General features: G+C 48.3%; 1 protein-coding gene across 1 annotated transcript in view; it reads right to left on the reverse strand.

Moving 5' to 3' along the window:
• The window catches only part of LOC110519322 (contactin-5), a 533,080-nt gene that overhangs the window by 269,239 nt on the left and 247,903 nt on the right, over nucleotides 1-15,938 (reverse strand). The window lies entirely within an intron of this gene.

Genomic DNA, 15,938 nt, shown 5'->3' on the forward strand with positions numbered 1-15,938 from the left:
GAGGAGGCAGGTAGACTAGTGGTTAGAGGAGGCAGGTAGCCTAGTGGTTAGAGGAGACTGGTAGACTAGTGGTTAGAGGAGGCAGGTAGCCTAGTGGTTAGAGGAGACAGGTAGCCTAGTGGTTAGAGGAGGCAGGTAGCCTAGTGGTTAGAGGAGACTGGTAGACTAGTGGTTAGAGGAGGCAGGTAGCCTAGTGGTTAGAGGAGACTGGTAGCCTAGTGGTTAGAGGAGGCAGGTAGCCTAGTGGTTAGAGGAGAAAGGTAGCCTAGTAGTTAGAGGAGGCAGGTAGCCTAGTGGTTAGAGGAGGCAGGTAGCCTAGTGGTTAGAGGAGGCAGGTAGCCTAGTGGTTAGAGGAGGCAGGTAGACTAGTGGTTAGAGGAGGCAGGTAGCCTAGTGGTTAGAGGAGACTGGTAGACTAGTGGTTAGAGGAGGCAGGTAGCCTAGTGGTTAGAGGAGACAGGTAGCCTAGTGGTTAGAGGAGGCAGGTAAAATAGTGGTTAGAGGAGACTGGTAGACTAGTGGTTAGAGGAGGCAGGTAGCCTAGTGGTTAGAGGAGGCAGGTAGCCTAGTGGTTAGAGGAGGCAGGTAGACTAGTGGTTAGAGGAGGCAGGTAGCCTAGTGGTTAGAGGAGGCAGGTAGCCTAGTGGTTAGAGGAGACTGGTAGCCTAGTGGTTAGAGGAGGCAGGTAGACTAGTGGTTAGAGGAGGCAGGTAGACTAGTGGTTAGAGGAGACAGGTAGCCTAGTGGTTAGAGGAGGCAGGTAGCCTAGTGGTTAGAGGAGACTGGTAGCCTAGTGGTTAGAGGAGGCAGGTAGACTAGTGGTTAGAGGAGGCAGGTAGCCTAGTGGTTAGAGGAGGCAGGTAGCCTAGTGGTTAGAGGAGACAGGTAGCCTAGTGGTTAGAGGAGGCAGGTAGACTAGTGGTTAGAGGAGGCAGGTAGCCTAGTGGTTAGAGGAGGCAGGTAGCCTAGTGGTTAGAGGAGGCAGGTAGTCTAGTGGTTAGAGGAGGCAGGTAGCCTAGTGGTTAGAGGAGACAAGTAGCCTAGTGGTTAGAGGAGGCAGGTAGCCTAGTGGTTAGAGGAGGCAGGTAGCCTAGTGGTTAGAGGAGGCAGGTAGCCTAGTGGTTAGAGGAGGCAGGTAGCCTAGTGGTTAGAGGAGACAAGTAGCCTAGTGGTTAGAGGAGGCAGGTAGCCTAGTGGTTAGAGGAGGCAGGTAGCCTAGTGGTTAGAGGAGGCAGGTAGCCTAGTGGTTAGAGGAGGCAGGTAGCCTAGTGGTTAGAGGAGGCAGGTAGCCTAGTAGTTAGAGGAGGCAGGTAGCCTAGTGGTTAGAGGAGGCAGGTAGACTAGTGGTTAGAGGAGACTGGTAGTCTAGTGGTTAGAGGAGGCAGGTAGCCTAGTAGTTAAAGGAGGCAGGTAGCCTAGTGGTTAGAGGAGACAGGTAGCCTAGTGGTTAGAGGAGGCAGGTAGCCTAGTGGTTAGAGGAGGCAGGTAGTCTAGTGGTTAGAGGAGGCAGGTAGCCTAGTGGTTAGAGGAGGCAGGTAGCCTAGTGATTAGAGGAGACAGGTAGCCTAGTGGTTAGAGGAGGCAGGTAGCCTAGTGGTTAGAGGAGACTGGTAGCCTAGTGGTTAGAGGAGGCAGGTAGCCTAGTGGTTAGAGGAGGCAGGTAGCCTAGTGGTTAGAAGAGACAGGTAGTCTAGTGGTTAGAGGAGGCAGGTAGCCTAGTAGTTAGAGGAGGCAGGTAGCCTAGTGGTTAGAGGAGGCAGGTAGCCTAGTGGTTAGAGGAGGCAGGTAGCCTAGTGGTTAGAGGAGGCAGGTAGCCTAGTGGTTAGAGGAGGCAGGTAGCCTAGTGGTTAGAGGAGGCAGGTAGCCTAGTGGTTAGAGGAGGCAGGTAGCCTAGTGGTTAGAGGAGGCAGGTAGCCTAGTGGTTAGAGGAGGCAGGTAGCCTAGTGGTTAGAGGAGGCAGGTAGCCTAGTGGTTAGAGGAGGCAGGTAGCCTAGTGGTTAGAGGAGGCAGGTAGCCTAGTGGTTAGAGGAGACAGGTAGCCTAGTGGTTAGAGGAGACAGGTAGCCTAGTGGTTAGAGGAGGCAGATAGCCTAGTGGTTAGAGGAGACTGGTAGACTAGTGGTTAGAGGAGGCAGGTAGCCTAGTGGTTAGAGGAGGCAGGTAGCCTAGTGGTTAGATGAGGCAGGTAGCCTAGTGGTTAGAGGAGGCAGGTAGCCTAGTAGTTAGAGGAGACTGGTAGACTAGTGGTTAGAGGAGGCAGGTAGCCTAGTAGTTAGAAGAGACAGGTAGCGTAGTGGTTAGAGGAGGCAGGTAGCCTAGTAGTTAGAGGAGGCAGGTAGCCTAGTAGTTAAAGGAGGCAGGTAGCCTAGTGGTTAGAGGAGGCAGGTAGCCTAGTGGTTAGAGGAGGCAGGTAGCCTAGTGGTTAGAGGAGGCAGGTAGCCTAGTGGTTAGAGGAGGCAGGTAGCCTAGTGGTTAGAGGAGGCAGGTAGCCTAGTAGTTAGAGGAGGTAGGTAGCCTAGTGGTTAGAGGAGACAGGTAGAGTAGTAGTTAGAGGAGACTGGTAGACTAGTGGTTAGAGGAGGCAGGTAGCCTAGTAGTTAGAGGAGACTGGTAGACTAGTGGTTAGAGGAGACAGGTAGCCTAGTAGTTAGAGGAGGCAGGTAGCCTAGTAGTTAGAGGAGACTGGTAGACTAGTGGTTAGAGGAGGCAGGTAGCCTAGTAGTTAGAGGAGACTGGTAGACTAGTGGTTAGAGGACGCAGGTAGCCTAGTGGTTAGAGGAGGCAGGTAGCCTAGTAGTTAGAGGAGACTGGTAGACTAGTGGTTAGAGGAGGCAGGTAGCCTAGTGGTTAGAGGAGGCAGGTAGCCTAGTAGTTAGAGGAGACAGGTAGCGTAGTGGTTAGAGGAGGCAGGTAGCCTAGTGGTTAGAGGAGGCAGGTAGCCTAGTGGTTAGAGGAGGCAGGTAGCCTAGCGGTTAGAGGAGGCAGGTAGCCTAGTGGTTAGAGGCAGGTAGTCTAGTGGTTAGACGAGGCAGGTAGCCTAGTGGTTAGAGGAGGCAGGTAGCCTAGTGGTTAGAGGAGGCAGGTAGCCTAGTGGTTAGAGGAGGCAGGTAGCCTAGTGGTTAGAGGAGGCAGGTAGCCTAGTGGTTAGAGGAGGCAGGTAGCCTAGTGGTAGGTAGCCTAGTGGTTAGAGGAGGCAGGTAGCCTAGTGGTTAGAGGAGGCAGGTAGCCTAGTGGTTAGAGGTTAGAGGAGGCAGGTAGCCTAGTGGTTAGAGGAGGCAGGTAGCCTAGTGGTTAGAGGAGGCAGGTAGCCTCGTGGTAGGTAGCCTAGTGGTTAGAGGAGGCAGGTAGCCTAGTGGTTAGAGGAGGCAGGTAGCCTAGTGGTTAGAGGAGGCAGGTAGCCTAGTGGTTAGAGCGTTGGCCCAGTAACAGAAAGGTTGCAGGAATGAGTCCCTGAGCTGAAAAGGTAAAAATCTGTCCTTCTGCCACTGAACAATGCAGTTAACCCACTGTTCCTCGGTAGGCCGTCATGGTAAATAAGAATAAAGGTTAAATAAATAAAACATATAGAGTGCAGTACTTTTACTAAGGCCCAGCTCTGGTCAAAAGTAGTACACTTTTTAGAGAATAGTGTGAAAGGCACTGGAAGGCACTTTGGTCTTCACTGCAGAGGGTTGAGCTCAGCAGAAATCATCCTCCTGTTGTTTGGTCTGTGCTGCAGAGGGCTGAGCTCAGCAGAAATCATCCTCCTGTTGTTTGGTCTGTGCTGCAGAGGGCTGAGCTCAGCAGAAATCATCCTCCTGTTGTTTGGTCTGTGCTGCAGAGGGCTGAGCTCAGCAGAAATCATCCTCCTGTTGTTTGGTCCGTGCTGCAGAGGGCTGAGGTCAGCAGAAATCCTCCTCCTGTTGTTTGGTCTTTGCTGCAGAGGGCTGAGGTCAGCAGAAATCCTCCTCCTGTTGTTTGGTCCGTGCTGCAGAGGGCTGAGCTCAGCAGAAATCATCCTCCTGCAGTATATCCTCATCTTTCCAAGCATATAGAAAGTGAACTAAACACTAGCTTGGTCCCAAATAGCACGCTATTCCCTATATAGTGCACAACTTTTGACCTGGGATGTATGAGAATTTTAGGACCCTGAAACTAAATTCAATTCATGTAAACCATGATTTTATCAAATTGAAGAACAATAGAGACATGGTTTTTAAAGTAGCAATCTGTAGTAAAAAAATACAACTGTTATGGTAAACAGCTGAGGGATGGGCCTGGAGAAACAGTAAACAGCTGAGGGCCTGGAGAAACAGTAAACAGTTGAGGACCTGGAGAAACAGTAAACAGCTGAGGGCCTGGAGAAACAGTAAACAGTTGAGGACCTGGAGAAACAGTAAACAGTTGAGGGCCTGGAGAAACAGTAAACAGCTGAGGGCCTGGAGAAACAGTAAACAGTTGAGGACCTGGAGAAACAGTAAACAGCTGAGGGCCAGGAGAAACAGTAAACAGCTGAGGGCCTGGAGAAACAGTAAACAGCTGAGGGCCTGGAGAAACAGTAAACAGTTGAGGACCTGGAGAAACAGTAAACAGCTGAGGGCCTGGAGAAACATTAAACAGCTAAGGGGCCTGGAGAAACAGTAAACAGCTGAGGACCTGGAGAAACAGTAAACAGCTGAGGGCCTGGAGAAACAGTAAACAGCCTGGAGAAACAGTAAACAGTTGAGGGCCTGGAGAAACAGTAAACAGCTGAGGGCCTGGAGAAACAGTAAACAGCTGAGGACCTGGAGAAACAGTAAACAGCTGAGTGCCTGGAGAAACAGTAAACAGCTGAGGGCCTGGAGAAACAGTAAACAGCTGAGGACCTGGAGAAACAGTAAACAGCTGAGGGCCTGGAGAAACAGTAAACAGCCTGGAGAAACAGTAAACAGCTGAGGGCCTGGAGAAACAGTAAACAGCTGAGGGCCTGGAGAAACAGTAAACAGCCGAGGGCCTGGAGAAACAGTAAACAGCCTGGAGAAACAGTAAACAGCTGAGGGCCTGGAGAAACAGTAAACAGCCTGGAGAAACAGTAAACAGCTGAGGGCCTTGAGAAACAGTAAACAGCCGAGGGCCTGGAGAAACAGTAAACAGCCTGAAGAAACAGTAAACAGCTGAGGGCCTGGAGAAACAGTAAACAGCCTGAAGAAACAGTAAACAGCCTGGAGAAACATTAAACAGCTGAGGGCCTGGAGAAACAGTAAACAGCTGAGGACCTGGAGAATCAGTAAACAATTGAGGGCCTGGAGAAACAGTAAACAGCTGAGGACCAGGAGAAACAGTAAACAGCTGAGGGCCTGGAGAAACAGTAAACAGCTGAGGACCTGGAGAAACAGTACACAGCTGAGGGCCTGGAGAAACAGTAAACAGTTGAGGGCCTGGAGAAACAGTAAACAGCTGAGGACCAGGAGAAACAGTAAACAGCCTGGAGAAACAGTAAACAGCTGAGGGCCTGGAGAAACAGTAAACAGTTGAGGGCCAGGAGAAACAGTAAACAGCTGAGGACCTGGAGAAACAGTAAACAGCTGAGGGCAAGGAGAAAGAGTAAACAGCTGAGGGCCAGGAGAAACAGTAAACAGCCTGGAGAAACAGTAAACAGCTGAGGGCCTGGAGAATCAGTAAACAGCTGAGGGCCAGGAGAAACAGTAAACAGCTGAGGGCCAGGAAAAACAGTAAACAGCCTGGAGAAACAGTAAACAGCTGAGGACCAGGAGAAACAGTAAACAGCCTGGAGAAACAGTAAACAGCCAGGAGAAACAGTAAACAGCCTGGAGAAACAGTAAACAGCCTGGAGAAACAGTAAACAGCTGAGGCCCTGGAGAAACAGTAAACAGCTGAGGGCCTGGAGAAACAGTAAACAGCTGAGGGCCTGGAGAAACAGTAAACAGCTGAGGGCCTGGAGAAACAGTAAACAGCCTGGAGAAACAGTAAACAGTTGAGGGCCTGGAGAAACAGTAAACAGCCTGGAGAAACAGTAAACAGCTGAGGGCCAGGAGAAACAGTAAACAGCCTGGAGAAACAGTAAACAGCTGAGGGCCAGGAGAAACAGTAAACAGCTGAGGGCCAGGAAAAACAGTAAACAGCCTGGAGAAACAGTAAACAGCTGAGGGCCTGGAGAAACAGTAAACAGTTGAGGGCCAGGAGAAACAGTAAACAGCTGAGGACCTGGAGAAACAGTAAACAGCTGAGGGCAAGGAGAAAGAGTAAACAGCTGAGGGCCAGGAGAAACAGTAAACAGCCTGGAGAAACAGTAAACAGCTGAGGGCCTGGAGAATCAGTAAACAGCTGAGGGCCAGGAGAAACAGTAAACAGCTGAGGGCCAGGAGAAACAGTAAACAGCTGAGGGCCAGGAAAAACAGTAAACAGCCTGGAGAAACAGTAAACAGCTGAGGACCAGGAGAAACAGTAAACAGCCTGGAGAAACAGTAAACAGCCAGGAGAAACAGTAAACAGCCTGGAGAAACAGTAAACAGCCTGGAGAAACAGTAAACAGCTGAGGGCCTGGAGAAACAGTAAACAGCTGAGGGCCTGGAGAAACAGTAAACAGCTGAGGGCCTGGAGAAACAGTAAACAGCTGAGGGCCTGGAGAAACAGTAAACAGCCTGGAGAAACAGTAAACAGTTGAGGGCCTGGAGAAACAGTAAACAGCCTGGAGAAACAGTAAACAGCTGAGGGCCAGGAGAAACAGTAAACAGCCTGGAGAAACAGTAAACAGCTGAGGGCCAGGAGAAACAGTAAACAGCTGAGGGCCTGGAGAATCAGTAAACAGCTGAGGGCCTGGAGAAACAGTAAACAGCCTGGAGAAACAGTAAACATCTGAGGGCCAGGAGAAACAGTAAACAGCCTGGAGAAACAGTAAACAGCTGAGGGCCTGGAGAAACAGTAAACAGCTGAGGGCCTGGAGAATCAGTAAACAGCTGAGGGCCTGGAGAAACAGTAAACAGCTGAGGACCTGGAGAAACAGTAAACAGCTGAGGGCCTGGAGAAACAGTAAACAGTTGAGGACCTGGAGAATCAGTAAACAATTGAGGGCCTGGAGAAACAGTAAACAGCTGAGGACCAGGAGAAACAGTAAACAGCTGAGGGCCTGGAGAAACAGTAAACAGCTGAGGGCCTGGAGAAACAGTAAACAGCTGAGGGCCTGGAGAAACAGTGAACAGCCTGGAGATACAGTAAACAGTTGAGGGCCTGGAGAAACAGTAAACAGCCTGGAGAAACAGTAAACAGCTGAGGGCCTGGAGAAACAGTAAACAGCCTGGAGAAACAGTAAACAGCTGAGGGCCAGGAGAAACAGTAAACAGCTGAGGGCCTGGAGAATCAGTAAACAGCTGAGGGCCTGTAGAAACAGTAAACAGCCTGGAGAAACAGTAAACAGCTGAGGGCCAGGAGAAACAGTAAACAGCCTGGAGAAACAGTAAACAGCTGAGGGCCTGGAGAAACAGTAAACAGCTGAGGGCCTGGAGAATCAGTAAACAGCTGAGGGCCTGGAGAAACAGTAAACAGCTGAGGACCTGGAGAAACAGTAAACAGCTGAGGGCCTGGAGAAACAGTAAACAGTTGAGGACCTGGAGAATCAGTAAACAATTGAGGGCCTGGAGAAACAGTAAACAGCTGAGGACCAGGAGAAACAGTAAACAGCTGAGGACCTGGAGAAACAGTAAACAGCTGAAGACCAGGAGAAACAGTAAACAGTTTAGGGCCTGGAGAAACAGTAAACAGTTGAGGACCTGGAGAAAAAGTAAACAGCTGAGGGCCTGGAGAAACAGTAAACAGCTGAGGGCCTGGAGAAACAGTAAACAGCTGAGGGCCTGGAGAAACAGTAAACAGCTGAGGACCTGGAGAAACAGTAAACAGCTGAGGGCCTGGAGAAACAGTAAACAGCCTGGAGAAACAGTAAACAGCTGAGGGCCTGGAGAAACAGTAAACAGCTGAGGACCTGGAGAAACAGTAAACAGCTGAGGGCCTGGAGAAACAGTAAACAGTTGAGGACCTGGAGAATCAGTAAACAATTGAGGGCCTGGAGAAACAGTAAACAGCTGAGGGCCTTGAGAAACAGTAAACAGCCGAGGGCCTGGAGAAACAGTAAACAGCCTGGAGAAACAGTAAACAGCTGAGGGCCTGGAGAAACAGTAAACAGCTGAGGACCTGGAGAAAAAGTAAACAGCTGATGGCCTGGAGAAACAGTAAACAGCTGAGGACCAGGAGAAACAGTAAACAGCTGAGGGCCTGGAGAAACAGTAAACAGCTAAGGGGCCTGGAGAAACAGTAAACAGCTGAGGACCTGGAGAAACAGTAAACAGCTGAGGGCCTGGAGAAACAGTAAACAGCCTGGAGAAACAGTAAACAGTTGAGGGCCTGGAGAAACAGTAAACAGCTGAGGGCCTGGAGAAACAGTAAACAGCCTGTAGAAACAGTAAACAGCCTGGAGAAACAGTAAACAGCCTGGAGAAACAGTAAACAGCCTGGAGAAACAGTAAACAGCCTGGAGAAACAGTAAACAGCCTGCAGAAACAGTAAACAGCCTGGAGAAACAGTAAACAATTGAGGGCCTGGAGAAACAGTAAACAGCTGAGGACCAGGAGAAACAGTAAACAGCTGAGGACCTGGAGAAACAGTAAACAGCTGAAGACCAGGAGAAACAGTAAACAGTTGAGGGCCTGGAGAAACAGTAAACAGTTGAGGACCTGGAGAAACAGTAAACAGCTGAGGGCCTGGAGAAACAGTAAACAGCTGAGGGCCTGGAGAAACAGTAAACAGCTGAGGGCCTGGAGAAACAGTAAACAGCTGAGGACCTGGAGAAACAGTAAACAGCTGAGGGCCTGGAGAAACAGTAAACAGCCTGGAGAAACAGTAAACAGCTGAGGGCCTGGAGAAACAGTAAACAGCTGAGGACCTGGAGAAACAGTAAACAGCTGAGGGCCTGGAGAAACAGTAAACAGTTGAGGACCTGGAGAATCAGTAAACAATTGAGGGCCTGGAGAAACAGTAAACAGCTGAGGGCCTTGAGAAACAGTAAACAGCCGAGGGCCTGGAGAAACAGTAAACAGCCTGGAGAAACAGTAAACAGCTGAGGGCCTGGAGAAACAGTAAACAGCTGAGGACCTGGAGAAAAAGTAAACAGCTGATGGCCAGGAGAAACAGTAAACAGCTGAGGACCAGGAGAAACAGTAAACAGCCTGGAGAAACAGTAAACAGCCTGGAGAAACAGTAAACAGCTGAGGGCCTGGAGAAACAGTAAACAGCCTGAAGAAACAGTAAACAGCTGAGGGCCTGGAGAAACAGTAAACAGCCTGAAGAAACAGTAAACAGCCTGGAGAAACAGTAAACAGTTGAGGGCCTGGAGAAACAGTAAACAGCCTGGAGAAACAGTAAACAGCTGAGGGCCTGGAGAAACAGTAAACAGCTGAGGGCCTGGAGAAACAGTAAACAGCTGAGGGCCTGGAGAAATAGTAAACAGCCTGGAGAAACAGTAAACAGCTGAGGGCCAGGAGAAACAGTAAACAGCTGAGGACCTGGAGAAACAGTACACAGCTGAGGGCCTGGAGAAACAGTAAACAGTTGAGGGCCTGGAGAAACAGTAAACAGCTGAGGACCAGGAGAAACAGTAAACAGCTGAGGGCCTGGAGAAATAGTAAACAGCCTGGAGAAACAGTAAACAGCTGAGGGCCTGGAGAAACAGTAAACAGTTGAGGGCCTGGAGAAACAGTAAACAGTTGAGGGCCTGGAGAAACAGTAAACAGCTGAGGACCAGGAGAAACAGTAAACAGCTGAGGGCCTGGAGAAATAGTAAACAGCCTGGAGAAACAGTAAACAGCTGAGGGCCTGGAGAAACAGTAAACAGCCTGTAGAAACAGTAAACAGCCTGGAGAAACAGTAAACAGCCTGGAGAAACAGTAAACAGCCTGGAGAAACAGTAAACAGCCTGGAGAAACAGTAAACAGCCTGCAGAAACAGTAAACAGCCTGGAGAAACAGTAAACAGCTGAGGACCTGGAGAAACAGTAAACAGCTGAGGGCCTGGAGAATCAGTAAACAGCTGAGGGTCTGGAGAAACAGTAAACAGCCTAGAGAAACAGGAGTTCTCGAACCCTCGAACTTCGACCCCAAGGTCCGGTGTGCTATCGACTGTTCCGCTAAAGCTAAAGCATGCTTGTCCGGCAGGGTCGATTTCCACGCTTATAAACCCGGGGTCGATTTTCCACGCTTATAAACCCGGGGTCGATTTCCACGCTTATAAATCTGGGGTCGATTTCCACGCTTGTAAACCCGGGGTCGATTTCCACGCTTGTAAACCCGGGGTCGATTTCCACGCTTGTAGACTCTGGGTCGATTTCCACCCTTGTAAACCCGGAGTCGATTTCCACCCTTGTAAACCCGGGGTCGATTTCCACCCTTATAAACCCAGGGTCGATTTCCACCCTTATAAACCCAGGGTCGATTTCCACCCTTAAAAACCCAGGGTCGCTACACTATATACACTGCTCAAAAAAATAAAGGAAACACTTAAACAACACAATGTAACTCCAAGTCAATCACACTTCTGTGAAATCAAACTGTCCACTTAGGAAGCAACACTGATTGACAATAAATTTCACATGCTGTTGTGCAAATGGAAGACAACAGGTGGAAATTATAGGCAATTAGCAAGACACCCCCAATAAAGGAGTGGTTCTGCAGGTGATGACCACAGACCACTTCTCAGTTCCTATGCTTCCTGGCTGATGTTTTGGTCACTTTTGAATGCTGGCGGTGCTTTCACTCTAGTGGTTGCATGAGACGGAGTCTACAACCCACACAAGTGGCTCAGGTAGCGCAGCTCATCCAGGATGGCACATCAATGCGAGATGTGGCAAGAAGGTTTGCTGTGTCTGTCAGCGTAGTGTCCAGAGCATGGAGGCGCTACCAGGAGACAGGCCAGTACATCAACGCCAACGCCACGTTGCACCACAGACTGTCCAGGAGTTGGCGGATGCTTTAGTCCAGGTCTGGGAGGAGATCCCTCAGGAGACCATCCGCCACCTCATCAGGAGCATGCCCAGGCATTGTAGGGAGGTCATACAGGCACGTGGAGGCCACACACACACTACTGAGCCTCATTTTGACTTGTTTTAAGGACATTACATCAAAGTTGGATCAGCCTGTAGTGTGGTTTTCCACTTTTAATTTTGAGTGTGACTCCAAATCCAGACCTCCATGGGTTGATACATTTGATTTCCATTGATCATTTTTGTGTGATTTTGTTGTCAGCACATTCAACTATGTAAAGATAAGTATTTAATAAGAATATTTCATTCATTCAGATCTAGGATGTGTTATTTTAGTGTTCCCTTTATTTGTTTGAGCAGTGTGGGGCAAAAAAGTATTTAGTCAGCCACCAAATGTGCAAGTTCTCTCACTTAAAAAGATGAGAGAGGCCTGTAATTTTCATCATAGGTACACTTCAACTATGACAGACAAAATGAGGAAAAAAAATCCAGAAAATCACATTGTAGGATTCTAAATTAATTTATTTGCAAATTATGGTGAAAAATAAGTATTTGGTCAATGACTAAAGTTTATATCAATACTTTGTTATATACCCTTTGTTGGCAATGACAGAGGTCAAACGTTTTCTGTAAGTCTTCACACGTTTTCACACACTGTTGCTGGTATTTTGGCCCATTCCTCCATGCAAATCTCCTCTAGAGCAGTGATGTTTTGGGGCTGTTGCTGGGCAACACGGACTTTCAACTCCCTCCAAAGATTTTCTATGGGGTTGAGATCTGGAGACTGGCTAGGCCACTCCAGGACCTTGAAATGCTTCTTACGAAGCCACTCATTCGTTGCCCGGGCGGTGTGTTTGGGATCATTGTCATGCTGAAAGACCCAGCCACGTTTCATCTTCAATGCCCTTGCTGATGGAAGGAGTTTTCACTCAAAATCTCACGATACATGGACCCATTCATTCTTTCCTTTACACGGATCAGTCATCCTGGTCTCTTTGCAGAAAAACACCCCCATGCTTCACAGTAGGTATGGTGTTCTTTGGATGCAACTCAGCATTCTTTGTCCTCCAACGAGTTGAGTTTTTACCAAAAAGTTATGTTTTGGTTTCATCTGACCATATGACATTCTCCCAATCTTCTTCTGGATCATCCAAATGCTCTCTAGCAAACTTCAGACGGGCCTGGACATGTACTGGCTTAAGCAGGGGGACACGTCTGGCACTGCAGGATTTGAGTCCCTGGCGGTGTAGTGTGTAACTAATGGTAGGCTTTGTTACTTCGGTCCCAGCTCTCTGCAGGTCATTCACTAGGTCCCCCCGTGTGGTTCTGGGATTTTTGCTCACCGTTCTTGTGATAATTTTGACCCCACGGTGTGGGATCTTGCGTGGAGCCCCAGATCGAGGGAGATTATCACTGATCTTGTATGTCTTCCATTTCCTAATAATTTTCCCACAGTTGATTTCTTCAAACCAAGCTGCTTACATATTGCAGATTCAGTCTTCCCAGCCTGGTGCAGGTCTACAATTTAGTTTCTGGTGTCCTTTGACAGCTCTTTGGTCTTGGCCATAGTGGAGTTTGGAGTGTGACTGTTTGAGGTTGTGGACAGGTGTCTTTTATACTAATAACAAGTTCAAACAGGTGCCATTATTACAAGAAATGAGTGGAGGACAGAGGAGCCTCTTAAAGAAGAAGTTACAGGTCTGTGAGAGCCAGAAATGTTGCTTGTTTGTAGGTGACCAAATACTTATTTTCCACCATAATTTGCAAACAAATTCATTAAAAATCCTACAATGTGATTTTCTGGATTTTCTTTCTCATTTTTGTCTGTCGTAGTTGAAGTGTACCTATGATGAAAATTACAGGCCTCTCTCATCTTTTTAAGTGGGAGAACATGCACAATTGGTGGCTGACTAAATACTTTTTTGCCCCACTGTATGTATATATATATATATATATATATATATATATATATATAAAGGGCAGTAATATATATAAATATATGTATACCTACAGGGGTCCTAAAATTCCAAATCAAATAGCTAAATGATGCTTGGTATCAAAAAACTATTCCATATATCTTAGTAGAACCCATACCTGGGCCCAATTCCATATATCTTAGTAGAACTAATCCCCGGGCCCAATTCCATATATCTTAGTAGAACCCATCCCTGGGCCCAATTCCATATATCTTAGTAGAACCCATCCCCGGTTCCAATTCCATATAGCTTAGTAGAACCCATCCCCGGGCCCAATTCCATATAGCTTAGTAGAACCCATCCCTGGCCCCAATTCCATATATCTTAGTAGAACCCATCCCTGGGCCCAATTCCATATATCTTAGTAGAACCCATCCCTGGGCCCAATTCCATATATCTTAGTAGAACCCATCCCTGGGCCCAATTCCATATATCTTAGTAGAACCCATCCCCGGGCCCAATTCCATATATCTTAGTAGAACTAATCCCCGGGCCCAATTCCATATATCTTAGTAGAACCCATCCCTGGGCCCAATTCCATATAGCTTAGTAGAACCCATCCCCGGGCCCAATTCCATATAGCTTAGTAGAACCCATCCCCGGGCCCAATTCCATATAGCTTAGTAGAACCCATCCCCGGGCCCAATTCCTCATAGCTTAGTAGAACCCATCCCCGGGCCCAATTCCACATAGCTTAGTAGAACCCATCCCCGGGCCCAATTCCATATATCTTAGTAGAACCCATCCCTGGGCCCAATTCCATATATCTTAGTAGAACCCATCCCTGGGCCCAATTCCATATATCTTAGTAGAACCCATCCCCGGGCCCAATTCCATATATCTTAGTAGAACTATTCCCCGGGCCCTATTCCATATATCTTAGTAGAACCCATCCCTGGGCCCAATTCCATATAGCTTAGTAGAACCCATCCCCAGGCCCAATTCCATATAGCTTAGTAGAACCCATCCCCGGGCCCAATTCCATATAGCTTAGTAGAACCCATCCCCGGGCCCAATTCCTCATAGCTTAGTAGAACCCATCCCCGGGCCCAATTCCACATAGCTTAGTAGAACCCATCCCCGGGCCCAATTCCATATATCTTAGTAGAACCCATCCCTGGGCCCAATTCCATATATCTTAGTAGAACCCATCCCTGGGCCCAATTCCATATAGCTTAGTAGAACCCATCCCTGGGCCCAATTCCATATAGCTTAGTAGAACCCATCCCCGGGCCCAATTCCATATATCTTAGTAGAACCCATCCCTGGGCCCAATTCCATATAGCTTAGTAGAACCCATCCCCTGGCCCAATTCCATATATCTTAGTAGAACCCATCCCTGGGCCCAATTCCATATATCTTAGTAGAACCCATCCCTGGGCCCAATTCCATATAGCTTAGTAGAACCCATCCCCGGGCCCAATTCCATATATCTTAGTAGAACCCATCCCTGGGCCCAATTCCATATATCTTAGTAGAACCCATCCCTGGGCCCAATTCCACATAGCTTAGTAGAACCCATCCCGGGCCCAATTCCATATAGCTTAGTAGAACTAATCCCCGGGCCCAATTCCATATAGCTTAGTAGAACCCATACCTGGGCCCAATTCCTTATAGCTTAGTAGAACCCCTACCCGGGCCCAATTCCTTATAGCTTAGTAGAACCCATCCCCAGGCCCAATTCCTTATAGCTTAGTAGAACCCCTACCCGGGCCCAATTCCTTATAGCTTAGTAGAACCCATCCCCAGGCCCAATTCCATATAGCTTAGTAGAACCCATCCCCGGGCCCAAATGCATATAGCTTAGTAGAACCCATCCCCGGGCCCAATTCCATGTAGCTAGTAGAACCCATCCCCGGGCCCAATTCCATATAGCTTAGTAGAACCCATCCCTGCCCAATTCCATATAGCTTAGTAGAACCCATACCTGGGCCCAATTGCATATAGCTTAGTAGAACCCATCCCCGGGCCAAATTCCATATAGCTTAGTAGAACCCATCCCCGGGCCCAATTCCATATAGCTTAGTAGAACCCATCCCCGGGCCCAATTCCATATAGCTTAGTAGAACCCATCCGCGCCCAATTCCATATAGCTTAGTAGAACCCATCCCCGGGCCCAATTCCATATAGCTTAGTAGAACCCACCCCCGGGCCCAATTCCACATAGCTTAGTAGAACCCATCCCCGGGCCAAATTCCACATAGCTTAGTAGAACCCATCCCCGGACCCAATTCCATATAGCTTAGTAGAACCCATCCCCGGGCCCAATTCCATATAGCTTAGTAGAACCCATCTCCGGGCCCAATTCCATATAGCTTAGTAGAACCCATCCCCGGGCCCAATTCCTCATAGCTTAGTAGAACCCATCCCCGGGCCCAATTCCACATAGCTTAGTAGAACCCATCCATGGGCCCAATTCCACATAGATTAGTAGAACCCATCCACGGGCCCAATTCCACATAGCTTAGTAGAACCCATCCCCGGGCCCAATTTCACATAGCTTAGTAGAACCCATCTCCGGGCCCAATTCCACATAGCTTAGTAGAACCCATCTCCGGGCCCAATTCCATATAGCTTAGTAGAACCCATCCTCGGGCCCTCTTAAGGGGTTCTTAAGGTGCAGCTCATGTTTCTCCAGTCTCAGTTACGGTTCAGTGAGAGAAAGTACAGAGCAGTACAATATTGAACTCCTATTTGGTTAATTTATTTAATCCGTGTTCTTATTGTGGTCAATACATTAAGCTACAATAGAAAAAGGATGCTTACAAAGTATTGATCCAGAGATATCGTAACAACACGCATGCACTCATTTTCCAGTTTAGCCCTAATAGTTGTGCTAGATATGATGAGAATGAGGTGGAGAGGTACACACGAGGAGGGTTAGGGGTTAGGATCTTACCTGGAGAATGAGGTGGAGGGGTACACATGAGGAGGGTTAGGGGTTAGGATCTTACCTGGAG

This window comes from Oncorhynchus mykiss, chromosome 27, assembly GCF_057628025.1.
Source record: "Oncorhynchus mykiss isolate SJ-2025 chromosome 27, ASM5762802v1, whole genome shotgun sequence".
Lineage (NCBI taxonomy): Eukaryota > Metazoa > Chordata > Actinopteri > Salmoniformes > Salmonidae > Oncorhynchus > Oncorhynchus mykiss.